Source organism: Camarhynchus parvulus, chromosome 11 (assembly GCF_901933205.1).
Source record: "Camarhynchus parvulus chromosome 11, STF_HiC, whole genome shotgun sequence".
NCBI lineage: Eukaryota > Metazoa > Chordata > Aves > Passeriformes > Thraupidae > Camarhynchus > Camarhynchus parvulus.
The window spans coordinates 3,517,595-3,533,650 of record NC_044581.1 but is presented as its reverse complement, the minus strand read 5'-3'; positions in this window follow the sequence as shown (position 1 = coordinate 3,533,650).

Genomic DNA, 16,056 nt, shown 5'->3' with positions numbered 1-16,056 from the left:
TTTATTCTTGAAAACGTTTATTACTGAAAACTGGATGTTATTATTAGAAAACTGGAGGTTGAAAGAGCCTAATTGCACTTTAGTAATTGTAATTTTTGTCTCTGAGCAAAAAGAGAAGCTAATAAAAGATGGAAAGTCAATTTGAGCCAAGTCAATCTGATCCTCTTTTTTTTTTTTTTTTCTCTTTAATCTGTTCAAATGTTAGGTAAAAATAAAATACATGCTCTGTATTTTATTTGCCTCTGCTCAATAATTCCACCTTAGCAAAGACAAACTGATTTATGATGGAAATGAAGGTAGTCTTGTGGCTTGGGGTTTGTTTTGTTTCTTTTGTGTATTTGCTCTTACATGCAGAGTGCCACATAAATGTATTTAGGACAAGAGTGTGAGCTGAGGAACTGACTGTGCTGTTATTCAAGAGAATAGGAGAGCTTCAGTTCACTTCAAAAGAAACAAGATGGAGCCAATGATTTCCAATAAATCTGTGTTTGTGCCTGCACAGTCTTCATCCAAGGGAGATTTGCCAGGAAATGTCTGACAAAACCCTCCCTATCCTAAAGATGTCTTATTCTTGTAATAACCGGGTTTATACACAAATTTCTCTTTTTGAGCTCTCAAACTAAAGATTTTTTTAAAATATCTTTTAAAAAATATTAAAGATATCTACGTGATGAGCTGAAAACCAGCCCTTTTCAGGCTGCTAAGAGGAAATAAAAGGTCTCTTCCTCTGTTTTCCTTCCAGCACAGTGCTTGCAGTGGGAGAGCAGAGTGGGAAGCTGTGCTGCAAGCTCTGAGCACATTTTGTAATAGCTCAGAACAGAGTTTGTAAAATTACTTTAAATGAGCGAGTATCCCATTTTGAAGAGTTCATAAATCTCATAAAATACCGGAAAGAGCAAACTTGCTGTAGTTACTGAGCAAAAAGCAAGATCTTTTCAGCTTTTTGCTCTGCTCTTCAATTATTCAGCCCCTCCAAACAGGCAGTTCTGAGGGTGGTTTTGTTCCATCTCCCCAAGATGGGTGTTTAAAATGAGATAGCAACGTTCCAGAGCTGTAGGCAGTGTTCAGCTTTAATCTTAATTTTAGATAAATACAACATTGTTTTATAGAATTACCTGGCTTTAGACACAGGAGGCTTTTACTGAGAGCCTGCAGGATCAGCTCTGTGCTCACAACTGCAGTTTTCTTCAGACCTACCTGGGTTCAGGATTTCCTTCCTGAGTTTTTCTTGTTTGTTTTGCCTGCACTGAGTTGTTCTCCAGGTACTCCAAGTACTGAACAGCAGAGGTGTCTGCCCCTGAAATGAGATCATGGCAATATTTGTTTCAAGTGATTCATCTCTTTCTATCCAGCAGTTCTCTGAAATAATTGTGAACTTGAGCATTTTTATTTAGGGTGCTGTAGAATCAGAACTTTTGTCATGAAACTCTGGTTTCAATGTCTTTTTGTCTACCAAATTTAGGAATATTTATAACTGACAGTGGACCATTTATAATGTTTTATCAAATATTATTTTTTTTAAAGGAAAGCCAAAGCTCTTGGAGATTTTAAGAAATATCCCTAATATCTCACAGCATAGTTAAACTGATTGTAATACTTTTTTATTTTCAGCCATGGGTCCTAAATACAATGTTGAAAGATGCCAATATTCATATGAACATTGAATTTATTTATTATCTGATACCCAATTTTGCTGTTACAGGGTTGATAGTAAATAAAAGTGGAATATAGTACATGAATTTAAGAGTCAGTGTACTTCACCCTTGGTACCACAGAATCCTTGTAATTATCACAGAGTTTGCTCCCACAGAGGCTTCCAGCCACTCTTTCCCCCTTATTTATGTTGGTATCATGAAAAAGAGCAAAAAACCCCTAATTCCTCTTTTAGTATGAAAAATAAAATGTAAATGTCAGCCAGAGTTGTTTCCCCACCACCTCTTTACAAACATCCCTTTTCTTTTCCCTTATTTTGTATTTTCCTCACTGGAAAAGTCTTCATTGGTGATTCAATTCCTAGATAAATCTTCTATTGCCATTCACCAGCTCATTCAGCTCCTTGATATTAATTCTTGTTCAGGCTTAGATGGCACATTAGAGGAAAATGAGGCTAAAGATTTAAGCAGATACTTTTAATTATGTCTGGCTCTAATAGAAGATGGACAGAATCCTACAGAATATTAAGCTACTTTCTCCTGCATGAAACTTTTATGCTTATAGCAGAACCCATTCAGTGTAGTAGCAAATTCTTCCTTATTACATTTTTTTCCAACTGTAGTTTTTCTCCTTCATTGCTGAGACAGATTTGTGTGTTTGTGGGAATCGAAGTACTAAATGAAATTCCCTTCCAGCCTGCAGAATAAGGGAGAGACAGATTTTTTTGGTGTGAAATTGGGCATCTAAGTACTAAATGAAATTCCCTTCCAGCCTACAGAAAGAGTATAAGAGTGAGAAGCTGTCTCCCTATTCTCCAGCTTGCAGTAAAAATTAGATTTTTAAACACCTGGAACAGAGGGTGAGGAGGAAGAGGAAGCTTCAGGATTCAAATATGGAGGGAATCCCACTGAAATCTGTGAGAAATTCAACAAATCATTTCTGATTCTTTGTGGAAGGACAAAACTTTTCATCTGCTGTGGGGCTGAACTCCCTGGGGCTGTGCCTCAGGCTGTGAACAGAGCAGAACCCCAGGGAACTTTCCACTTTTCATTGCTCTCTGTTTTTTACCTTCTCCATCACAAAGCAGTGGATGAATAGCTCATTACTGAGCTGGGTGGTGCTCAGGGAAATGTCTGACCTGCAGCACTGACAATCCAGGTGTTCATTGGAGTCAGTGCCTGGTTTTTGTAACTGGAACACCTGGGAAATGTTGGGTTGTCCATGAGTGACCTTGGCACTGCCCTGGCTAACCAACCTCTCTATCTGAGACTCCTTGAAATTTCTGAATCAGAAACTGAGCTGGCCCATAAGGCTTTCATCAAACAGAAAAACTAACTAGACTAATTTTAGCACAATTTTAGGGCTTATGTCAAGCAAATCTGCATCAGATTGTGAAGTTTATTACAGAATTTTTGCAGCCCACTCCAATTCAACTCCAGGCATGGACTGGATTAAAGAAGGAGGAGTTCAGCTTTCAGTTTGCTTATTTACTGGGTAAATGTTTCTTTTACAGTTTGTGTTTAAGCCTACAGGGATGAGTATAGGCTGCCTGTTATAATCCTATGCAAATTTATTTAGTCTCCTGTATGCTAAAAGCGTTCATTAGTTTTAATAAACACAAAGATTGGGAAACCGAGAGCTGTAATAATTGCTTTACACAGCATGCAACTTAATAATCAGGAAACAAACTCCTTTAAAACCTCTTGTGTTTATACTACTGGCACTGAAAGTACTGCTTTTACACTGTTGTCTTCCACAGACCTGATTTTTAGTGTTGCTGGAGTTTCCTTGAGGCAATTAGTTTGGAAAATTATCTGTTGGAATGGTTGTGGTGCCTGGACTCGGTTTAATTGCAGAATGCTGACTTGCTTTGTGACATGGTGTTATTTCATAAAGTTACCAGCAGCCTTAACAGATGTGAAATGCTGCAGCTGAGGCAGTGAAGTGTTTACAGTGTTCAGTTTGTGGGTAAATCCAGGAATACAGAAATTGCAAGGATGTCAGAATTTATGATAGCAACCTATTAATCTGTCACCAGCTCTAAAGGCCTCTAAAAGCTCAATTACCACTGAGGTGTCTCCATGTTATTCCCCCAGTTCTGCAGGAGTGAATCACGGCGAGGAAAAGGTGATGTTTGTTTTGGTCGTTTCGATTGTTTCTGTGCATTTCCTACACTATGTTTGTTTTGTTTCTTAACATTTCTACGAGTGTGGAATTTAAAAAAAAAAAAAAAAAAAACAAACCACCAAACATTAAATCAATGCTCTGTCAGCCAGTTAATGTAACCTTTTAAAATGATGTTTGCAGAGGAGCTGGTCCTGGTGAATGGGAAATACATTCAGCTGATCTATCTGGGTTTGTTTCCAAAATCAGTGGTAGGAAGGAGGTTCTTCCAGAAGGTCATTAGATGTATTCCTTCTTCCAGAAGGTCCCTAAATGTGTTCCTTCCAGAAGGTCACTAGATGCATTCCTTCTTCCAGAAGGTCACTAGATGTGTTCCTTCCAGAAGGTCCCTAAATGTGTTCCTTCCAGGAGATCCCTAGATGTGTTCCTTCTTCCAGAAGGTCACTAGATGTGTTCCTTCCAGAAGGTCCCTAAATGTGTTCCTCCTTTCAGAAGGTCCCTAGATGTGTTCCTTCTTCCAGAACGTCACTAGATGTGTTCCTTCTTCCATAAGGTCACTAGATGTATTCCTTCTTCCAGAAGGTCCCTAAATGTGTTCCTTCCAGGAGTTCCCTAGATGTGCTCCTTCTTCCAGAAGGTCACTAGATATGTTCCTTCTTCCAGAAGGTCCCTAAATGTGTTCCTTCCAGGAGATCCCTAGATGTGTTCCTTCTTCCAGAATGTTCACTAAATGCGTTCCTTCTTTCAGAAGGTCCCTAGATGTGTTCCTTCTTCCAGAAGGTCCCTAGATGTGCTCCTTCCAGAAGGTCCCTAGATGTGGTCCTCTCTCCCCACCAGCTGTAGGAAGGTGCTGATGTCTCAGTCAGTGTTCTCCAGGCAAACTAGCCAGCCTTTATTCCCTTAAACTTCCAGTCAGGGCAGGAAAATCTTCTAAAATCCATAATTACCATGGCCAGGACACAGCCCATGGACAGTGGGCAGAACTGTCCCTTAGCTCTGGGACAGCCCCTGAACCTGAGCAGCCCCGGAGGTGTGGAGCCATCAGCCAGGGCCCAGTGGCTGCTGAGTTAATTATTTCCAAACCTCTCCATCTTTCTTAATTAGTACCTTTGTTCTCCCTGCCAGCAGCGGATCTCATCCCAGTTTATGTCCTAATAAAATGTATTTCACAGATTAGAAGTGCTACAGTGTGCCAGCCCCCGAGAGTTGGGAAGAACCTGCTGTGAAGAGTTTGCTGTCAGCCTGGAGCCAGCTTGTGCCCATCTCAGGAGCTCCTGCAGCAGCTCAGAGCAGCAGATGCCTGGGGTTTCTCCCCAGTTTCCAGAATGTTCTTCCCCTTGAGCCCTGTGCTCTGTGAGCACAGGGAGCAGGGTTTAGGAGCAGCCTGGCATCCAGCAGCACTGGGATGTGGGGAAAGAAGGAATACTTTTTGAATTTTAAATTAATATTTTCTGAATTTTTAATTAAGGACGAATAGTATCTGAATTTTAAATTAACATCTATGTTAATTTAAATATTTCTCTGACTTTTAAATTTTTTGAATTTTAAATTAACATCTATGAAAGTGCTGCTCGGCTACTGCTTAGAGATCTAAATACTGCTGGAGTAGAGCTGATTGTTTTCATTTAAGCTTTTATTGATTATTGACCCCAAAGAAATTGCCCACAGCCTGGAACACAAGAATCTGTACTGTGCAGATTTGTATTTCATTTAATGTGATAGCAAATACAGTTGTATCAGAGGGGAGAAGCATCTTCAGGAGACTTTTCTGATGCTGCAGATGGCTTTTTGCAAAAAAAAAAAAAAGTCCTGGTGTGGCGTACTGGTGGCTGGTGAAATCTCTGAAGGATGGAGTAAAATAAGTGAGGGCCACAACCTCCATTTACAGCACACAGAATCAGAAATGGAAAGGGTTTTGGGGAAGGCACTGATTTTGTGAGCCTTGGTACGTGTCTGTGTCTCTGCCCTTGTAAATGAGTGTGTAAATCCCTGAGGATGTGCAGTGGTGCTGCCCTGTTGAGACAAGGTAGAAAAATCATAAAGGCTTCATAAAATCAGGCCTGCTCTCCTAGAATCAGTGTCTGGCCTTGTCAAACTGGCACTTTGCAGGTTCCTATGTGAAAGCAATGCTGGTGTGAGCAGTTCATTAACATAACAATCAATTCCTGGCTAAAAGACAACTTGCACCTATATAAACCTGAGATAGAAAAATGAAAACTATCTCTCACAAGCAACTTTTCCTGCATGTACACACTGAGAGTTTGAGTGACCAATCAATCCAGAATAACAATTTGTTACTGACCAATAAAGTGATTGGCAGGAAAGCTCCTGACCAATTGGAGTCACACATCAGGTCTGTAAAACTGGAAAAAAGGAGTTTTGTGAATAAAGAATGGGCATTTTCCCCCATGAAGAAAATGGACTCTGTGTGATTTATTCCCATACTGCCCTTCCTTTTTCCAGGGGTCAGAGGGTGGGGCTGATGGATTTTGGGTTTTCTCTGCAGGCCCAGTGCAGGATTTTCACTTTTCATCTTTCCAGAGGGCAATGCTGCAATGTCCCTGATGAGGCCATGGTGACAGGGTGTGTCCACAGGACTCAGGTGTTTCCTTGGGTAACCCAGTGATCTCCAGCCTCTGGAATATTTCCATCACCTTTGGTGTGTGTGGGTCAATGTGCCCATCTGCTCTGGTTAGGAGTGATTTATGGAATAGGAACTGGAGGCTGATCCAGTGGAATAATCTTGTTTTACATATTAATTGCTGCACTATTTGATGTTTCCTTCAAAGTAGAAGCTTTTATCAGCAGTTTGAGTTGAGTCTGGGTGGATTAACAAAGATTAGAATGGAAGTTGGAAGCAAATATGAAGTGTAATACATTGTATAATGTTCATTCAGGACAAGAAAACACTTTAAAGATTAAGTAGCAGAATAACAATGAATTATATGATCATTTTAAAATTAATAGAACTGTACTTTTTATCTTCAAAATACTCAATGAGCCAATGTCTACATTATAGATGGGCTGTAGGAAGAACTGCTGAAGTCTGAAGTTTCAACAGGAATTGCTGAATTTTTCTGGAAAGTTCATTCAGAGCGTGCAATCATTTGTGTGACACAGAGGGAGGAAGAAGGCTCAGTGCTGTGACTCTCTGGTGGATGTTTTGTTGCTGCTTAGTGGAAGTGTTTGTTATATTCTCCCCTGCTTCCCTCTCTTTGCCTGTGAATTCATCACCTGCAATTGAAGTGTAATTTATTCTGTGGCTGCTGTTTCCTCGTGGATGCTGAGGAGGAGAAGTGTGGGAGCAGAAAAATTCATTTAATGTCACCTGCCTGAGTCGGCTGTGCCACTGAACAGGGACAATGTGGGCAGTAACTTCCTTTTTTCTAAATGCTGGACTTGCTCTGTGTACAGACTTCCTCCCTTGACTACTGCTCTGCTGTCCTTAATGAAATATTTATTTGAAACCCCTTTCCCATTTGATTTTTTTGCTTGCATCCTAATGAGACGTGACAGGGGGATAGCAGACTGCTAAAGCATGGAGACCTGTAAATAAAGGAACTGCTCCATCTTATTAAATTTGTGAGGAGAAAAAAACCCAGAGAGACCTATTTCATATGCTATTAGATTATTTCCTCACAGTCACAGGTATTTTGGTGACACTGGTTCAGATGTAGCGGCTTTTTAATGTATCAAACTTAATTTTCTCGCTGTAGCTTTGTCAGTCATGAACTAAAGTTTTCTCCTTTGCTTTTTAATTATTCCATGGATTAATATCTTGAAAATGGGCTCATTTCTATGCCTCAAATTAAGCTAGCTCTGTTTCAGCTTTTTTTTCTCAATTACTCCTGTAATTAAGACCCATTAACCCATGGCAGAGAATAAAATAAGAAAGTAGAAACAAAAATTAAAAAGCGGGGGAGAGAAGCCCCTATTTGGCTTCCTTAATCATAAATTGCTTAAAATTCTTTCTGGAACAGCCACTAGAAGGGAATTTATTAAGCAACTTGCCAGTTTCTATGTAGTTTTGAGAAGAACATAAAGTTTTCCAGACAATAGTCCCATCAGGGATCCCAGTTGTAAACAGTCTGGATGTTCCCACTTAATTACATGAAAACCTGGCACGGTGCTCTGGGGAAGAATTAAAAACTGCTAAACCTGCATCCCACACTGCAAGTGGGTATTTCATCAAGTCAAAAGCTTCATTGCACCCTCTAGCCAGCCAAGTGAAATTTAGGCTGTTAAATATTTTATTAGGGCTGGTGCTCACTCCTGCCCATATATCAGGGCATGCTGACAGCAGCAGGAGGGTTTCTTTCACCAGGGAGGGTGGCACTCTGCTGGGCGAATTTTCCTGGGCATTTTGGGTGGTTTCTATAGGAAATGGCCTCAAGGAAAGCCACGCTGGAGCTCTGAAGTGGCCCTGGCTGAAATGTGTGAAGATGGTCTGGGTGCTGTGCAGGAAAGAAAAATTGGTAAATGTGCACCATTTTTTATTCTTTTTGCACTGCCAGGCACCATTAACTGCATTAATGTAAAAAAATGAGGGCATTGTAGTAACTCATTGACACACAGACTGTTTTTGCTCAAGCCCAAGGACACAGCTTAAAAAAAATAGAGGAAAAACATGGGCTTTGCTTTAAAAAAAAATAAAGGAAAAACATGGGTTTTGCTTCAAAGCAAGCTCATATAACTGAAAAATATAGGGTTCCTCCTATGATGCTTGTGAAACCAGCTGTATTACTTATTTTTTTTAATGGTTTTGACCACTTTTAGCACTCTTTCAGTGCTTTGGCAAGCGAGCTTGGACACCATGTAAGTTTGTGCTGCATTTCAGGTCAGCACAGCTCTTTATTGGCTATAAATAATTTGTGAGGTATTCAGTGGTTTATGATGCCTGCACTAGAGGGCCACCATAAAAGCAGTTATGCACATAGGATGTCAAAAATACATTTTTCATACTTTGGGGATCTCCTAGGCCATTGCTTAGGGATTATTGCACGCCTGTGTGCCATAAAGTAAAATGATAATCCTCCTCCTGAAATGTTTATCTCAAAATGCACTAAATTCAGGTCAAAACCTTTCCAGACATTAATGATCATTACCAAGTGTCATTGTCTTCAGCAGCTCAGCACAGATAAGCTTTAAATGGAAAATTAATGGCTTTTTTGTAAGCAGAGGCCACATGCACTGGTGGCACACAGAGTGACTTCCCCAGTTTGCTGCCCTCCACCTCAGGTGACAGCAGAGCTTTAGGAGTGACAGCTGTGGTATTTTCTGGGATCCCCATGGCAGGGAGGAATGAATCTGACTCCATGTTCTTAAAAGGCTAATTTATTATTTTATGATCTATATTATATTAAAGAATACTATACTAAAGAATAGAGAAAGGATACAGACAGAAGGCTAAAAGATAATAACGAAAAACTCGTAACTCTCTCCTCGGAGTCACAGCTTGACAGGGATTGGTCATAAAGTTAAAACAATTCACATGAAACCAATGAAACAATCACCAGTTGATAAACAATCAAAAGCACAATATTGCTTTGCAATGACCAGTTGATAAACAATGTCCAAACCACATTCCAAAGCAGCAAAACACAGGAGAAGCAAATCAGATAATTATTGTTTTCCTTTTTCTCTGAGGCTTCTCAGCTTCCCAGGAGAGAAATCCTGGCGAAGGGATTTTTCCAGAAAATGTGGCAGTGCCAGCCAGTTATTGAAAGGACCATGGAACTGTGGGCAGCTGAGAGCAGGGCACCCCCAAACCCCAGCTGAGTGTTCCCCTCATGGTCTGAGCCTGTCCTCACGTCAGGCTGGGGCCCACAATTAGCACAGTTAATTAATTACTAGAGCAGGGCTCAGTTTGCTCCCTGAAGAAGCAAGTCAATAATTTATCTTCCTCTCACTTGATGCCTTTTAGAATCCCCACCTTCCTCCAAGACTCTGCAATAATGAGGTCTCCAATGTTGCTCTTTATTTGTGTTTCTAACCTGTTTGAACTTCAAATGACCTCTTATTTCTTATACACAAAACTATAGAAGTCTTATAAAAGTTCTACAAAGTTCTATAAAAGTTCTATAAAAGTTCTAAAGTATATATAAAAGTTCTACAAAATACAAATATTAATACAGAGGAGGGGAAAAAAGTCTAATTACCTCAGCTGGACAATGATGAATTCCACACTAAATATCCCTCTGACTTCTCACTTTTCAGGGATGAATTGTTCCAGTTATTGCTGCCCCTGAGGTGTGTCCTCATGAAATGTGGCTGAGTTACATCACTGCAAAAATATTGGCATTTTCAGTCCAAAGGATAACTACATCTAAAGCTGGTGTATCCCTCAGCTCCCAAAACTTTAGACAGGGATATTTCAGGTATTTATTGCAGCTTTCTTAGTTAGAAACAAACAATATCTGAGCAGAAGATGATCACCTTGAAGTCATGAAAATTCCTGCAGGCACCTGTGTGGGAATGGGCATTATTCAGAACCTTGGGTAGGTTCTGTAATCCTGTGGAACAGTTTTTCTCTGTCCATGCAAATGGCTGATATTTAATGATTTCACTGCTGTGGGTCACTGGGATTCTCCTGTGTTCATTTTTGCCCAGGAAATCACCTCCTGATAAGGAGATTTGTATCTTTTGTAAGCAACCACAGCCTTGGCTGAATTGGGGGTTTCCTGCAAAAAATGTCATTTTGATCTATGAACCTTCTCTGTAATGAGAGCAGAGAATAAAGGCACCACAAGAAAGAAACTAATGAAAACAAAATCCAGCTGTAATGAGAGCAGTAGGAAGAACAGGCTTTAGATAATTCTGCCTTCAAAAAGCTGACAGTTTAATTAAAATTCTTATTGGGAACGCTAGGTAATATAGCTTTGCATTTAATCGGAATATTTTGCAAAACAAGTGTGTGACTGTGTTTCAAAACATAAATTAATTGGTTGCTGGCTAGAAAAATGAGATGAGTGGCTGTTTGAGCCATCCTCCTGCACCATTTGGTGTCCTGCCATGCTACAGGTGCTCCCTTTGCGTGGCCAGTTTTGCAAAATTGAGCTATTTCAATGTTTTCTTACTTCTAGTGAAGCCTTATGTCATGAAAGGAAGGAAATAAAATATGAAAGGTAATTAGTTTTTTCATCGCTATCGTCACAAATCAAAGGGGTACATACTGTCATAAATTTTAATCAAAGTGGGGTGAGTTCCAGGCAGGATTCATTTGGAATGAGAAAATGCAAACCTTTTTGAAAGGGAATGTTGATATTTCCCCTTGAAACCTCACAGACAGAGGTGTCTGGGCTTATCTTTGCAAAGTCCATGCAAAGCCTGGTGTCTGTCCTGCTTATCTCTTGCATGTCTTGGTGCTTCAGAATTCCTGCCAATCTTTATTTTCCACCAGCACGAGTGGGTGAGAATTAATCCAGCTTTACAGCCAGGCTGAAAGAACAGAGGCAAAGTGATTTGCTCAAGGTCATTCAGAAGATTATTGGCAGAGCCAGGATTAAAACTTACTTTTTAAATCCTAAAAGATGAGTGTTTTTAAGAGGTCTGAAGTGTGGATGTGGGGGTATCTCTCATGAATTGCAGCAAAATTGAAACATTTTCTTTTGAGCTCGTCTTGTCCACAGCAAACCACGTGAGCACACAAGAAAATAAATGGCATTTTTCATTCTCTTTTGGCTTTCCTCTTTAAATTGTGGTGCTTCAAATCAGCTGTTGGGGCCAAACTCTTCAAAGCTTCTTTTCTTGCACCCCTCCTTGGAATTCAAATTTGCATAAAAGAGGAAGGCAAAACCACGAGCCTGCCTCATAATTCACAGTTCTGCATGCTTTATTTTTAACCTTCCTATAAATTGCTGCTGGGAGCAGATTAGAGTGGATGTGGAAATCTGAGGGCTTTAAGAAATGGCTGTCTGGAAGTCTGCTTTGATAATTTCAGTTGGCTTTCTGCCAGATACCATTTGATTCTGCTGGTGAGCTGCTCCCAGAAAAAAAGAAAAAAATGTGAATAGTCCTAAAAAAAAAAATCCAAGCCCTGCAAGGGATGTGTGTCATTAGTGAGATGGTTATTGGTGTTGAGCTGCAAGGGTTAAACCCCAGTGGTTCTCTGGGTGCTTCCTGCAGGGGTTGCTTTTTATTTATCCAGTAAAACACGGTGAAGATCAGGAAGCTAAGAGGGGAGAGAGTTGATTAGCACTTGGTTCTGCTGGTTTGCCCCTGTTTTCCTGTGCAGGAGCAAGAGTGTGTATTCTGGTTCAGAGTTCAAGCAAAACTCCTGGTAAAAAGGAACATAAAAGCTAAAAAGAGTGCAGAGATGGTTGTTAAACAGCTGAGCTTGCCAAATGTCTAGAGAGTATCTGTGAGAGCATTAACGCAACAGTGCTTGGGCTGCTTTGTTTTAAAATTTTATTGCACTTATTTCATGCTAAAACCACATTTGAGGTTCCAACTTTAAAATGCTTTGTAATGAATCCTTCTTGAGCAAACCTTTGGAGCAGAGTTCATTAAAAAGCTCCAAACCAGGCTCCTTCTCACCCTCCAGTGTTCATTCCTGTGAACTCCATGATGCAGTTTGCCCTTCCTTGCACAAAGAGCTCTGGAGCCCAGTTCCTTCATCATCATGCTCAAAGTTCCAGTTTTATGTTGTGTCACCCAGGGAATTCCTTGGTTTTCTGCTCTGCTGTGCCACAGAATTTCCCTACTTAGGAAAACCAGAAACCACATAGATGTTTCCAAGTATCACCAGGAAATCAAACGAGCAGTTGACAGCTCTCATTGCTCAGGAACACCAGTGCTGTCAATTTTTGAGAATATGTGGCTCTTTCCAGGACTAGAAACGCTTAGTAGCATAAAGTGCCTTGAGATTGTTATTGCATGTTGGAGCAGAGAGCAGCCCAGACATGAAAACATCTATTTATTCATGGCATCTGTAAATCCCTGTTACCCTTAGGCTCTGAAATAGCTCCCGGAAAGTCCAGGATGAATAAATATTTCTGTGCAAGTGAAGAAAGAGCTGCATGAAATATCTGCTGGTTAATTCCTGGGATGGAATACTTAGGATTTTTGATAAAGAGAACTCCAGGAAGAACTATTCATCTTCAAACTTTTTGGTTATAATTTTGTGTCTGTAGGAACTCTGCTAGTTTGCAAAAATAATAACATCAGCAAACCTTGATTATGTCAATAACTTCCTGGGGATTCCACAACAACAATTTAATTAAAAGGGAGGTGATTTGAAGATTTGGCATGAAAATACAGGAGTGCAGAGTGAGCTGGATCTGTAAATTTTTTGAACAATCAGCTTTTCCAAGTTGCTGAACTTGAGCAAACTGCACATCTGGCATCACATCTCTTTGTGTAAGTGCTTGTTTGCTTCCTGATCACTTATTAAAGCAGCAGCCTGAGCTTAGCCTTGTCCAGCTGGGCTGGGATGGGGACAGAAATGTCCCTCTGGAATTCTGGGTGGGACATTCTGGCTGAGCACTTCACAGACCATCCCAGATTGGAAGGAGTTACAGAAATCACACAAATATGAGCAGCATCTGTGACATTCAACCATGGGAATGGGGATGGGGATGGGTGTGTTGACCCTGTAAATCCCAGTGAAAATCCCTCTGGATCAGACCGGACCTACATGGCAGAACTCTGGAGCTTGGGTGAGCTCTGCTTTAACTTTTCAGCTGCTCGTGGTCTGCAGAAATAGTTTCTTAGCAGAGGGTTTATTTCCTGAGAGGTCTGGAAACAAAACCAAATTGAGGAGCCAACAGTGAAGCTTAAACCTCAACAAGTCTTTGAGTGTGTCAGGTGTCTGGTTCCCACTTTGGACAGAAACACTCCTTACAAAAATTTTGGATAAAAAGTAAGAAAATAGATAGAAATACTGCTTGGGAAAATTTTGGATAAAAAGTAAGAAAATGAGTGCACTAAAACATGGAACTGCGCTGAGAGCTTCATTTATTGGCCAATGTGCTTATGTCATAATTATTTAATTTATAGAATCCCAGACTGTTTTGGGTTGGAAGGGACATTAAAGTTCATCCATTCCCACCCCCTGCCATGGCAGGGACACCTTCCACTATCCCAGGTTGCTCCAAGCCCTGTCCAGCCTGGCCTTGGGCACTGCCAGGGATGGTGAGTCCTAAAATTCCCTGGGCTTAAATATTTTCTCAAAGCTTTCATTTCCCCATCTCTGTAAGAGAAACTCAGCCCTTCTGTCCTTGTAACTCTGTGACATACATTAAAAACTTTTCCTGGGTTCTTCCAAACTGTGATGGAGAATTTGACAAAAGAGAAAAGAAGAAAAGGTGGAAAAAAAGATTACTAAAAAGAAAAAAACGTTCTTAAATCAGAGACCTGTCAATAGCATCATGCAAACTAAATTTAACAGCTAATTTACTGGTGACAGAAATATAATCCATATAATTTATGCATCTAATATAATCTGTCATTTGTGTTTAAGGAGGAGAGCAAGGCAGCATCTAATAAAATGTAGAAGAAAAATGAGTTTGTGAGGTGAGTGACAGAAATGTTCATTACCTCTGTTCTTTCCTGTGGTGTTCCTCTCTTTTAAAGCAGGAATCTTAAGAATTTGATCCTTATGAAGTAGAAAATTACTACTTGAAAGGACATTTTTTCCTTCCCCTTTCTTGTCAAAACCTAAAATTGTTCTAGTTCAAAACCAATCAAAGAAGAAACAGAAGATTCTGACTTCATCCCTGTCCAAAGAAACCAGAGAGAAAAGAGGCCAAGGGCTCCTTCAGAGATGAAAGACCTGTGGAAGTTAATTTGAAATCACCCTCAGTAATTCAGGCTGTGCATGAGGTGCACACAGGTGAGTGAGAGAGGTTTGGATGTCCTGCACCTGTGCTGGGTGAGAGGAACCCCAAAAGCTCCGACAGAACCCAGAATATGGTGCTATGACATTATCCTAAAATGATTTCATATTGGAATTGCATCCGGAATCACAAAGCAGCAGTGAAGAAACTGTGGGATAGTGAAAAGCACTCCAAGGAAAAGCTATGGGGAATTCTGGATGGATTTTCCTGTTGCTTTTGAACGTGGCATGGGATGATTAATGATGTAACAGTCCTAAAAAGCAACACCCCATGGTTGCAGCAGCACAAACTGAGGGGTTTTCACCCCAACCCCGGGGCAGGTCAGAGATTTTGCTAATCAGAAATTAGATCTGAGATTTTCCATTGGCAGCGGAGCAGGGAAGTCAGAGGGCTGTGAAAATACTGCTGGGCTCTCACTGGGACTGCCTGACAGGGTCTCTGAGGTCTCTGGTGTCGAGGTGACCCCGAGGTGTTGGAAAGTCTCTTTGTCCCAGCCCTGAGATTGAAGAAGAAGGCAGAATTCCTTAGCTCTGGTTCTCAGCATTGTTTATTTTCTCTTATCCATTCCATTCTTTCTCTGCCCTGCTGAGCTCTGTCCAGCAGGTCGGGTTGTGGCACAGTCCCTGCCCTTGGGGTGGGGTTGGCTTTTTATACTAAGAACAACCTGTACTTTATTTACAATAATTTTCCAATACCTATCACCTATGTTAGACAGTCTGTCTCTACTCTAAACCAATCCAGAAGTGCCACCATCCCAGCAGAAGATGGAGGACAAGAAGATGAAGAAGAAGAAGAAGGAGAAGAAGAAGAAGAAGAAGAAGAAGAAGAAGAAGAAGAAGAAGACAAAGAAGAAGAAGAAGACGACAAAGAAGAAGAAGACAAAGAAGAAAAAGACGAACACAAAGAAGATGACGACGATGAAGAAGAAGACGGAGAAGGAGAAGGAGAAGAAGGAGAGGGCATGCCCAAGTTCCTCCATCTTGCCTCCTGAACTCCAATTCTAAATCCCCAAATTCTACTTTTTCACCCTGTGACAAATTCACTATCATTCTACTCAAACCCTTGTGGCTTGTAACCCCTCACACAAAGTTGGTAATTGTTTCCATGGGCTAAAATCAAAGGCACAGGTGTTTGTGACTGCATGCCAAGGTCTCTGAGCCCCTGCCAGGGTCTGGGATCACCCAGGGCAGCCAGAGCAATGTCCTGGGTTCCCACAATTGGCACATTCCTGCTGCGCCCTGATTTGGGGTTTTGTTTCTCTGTAGGTCCATCAGCCCCACAAAGCTGCTCTCTGTGCTTTCTGTGCAATCTGAACCCTGCTAATGTCATATCTGAGGGAAGGCACCACTCCTCCAGTTCAGAGCATCTCAAACCAGGATAAAATAAGAAGCTTCTCTGCACAATTGCATGAAAGCAACTTTCTGAAAAATATAAATCTGGTGTA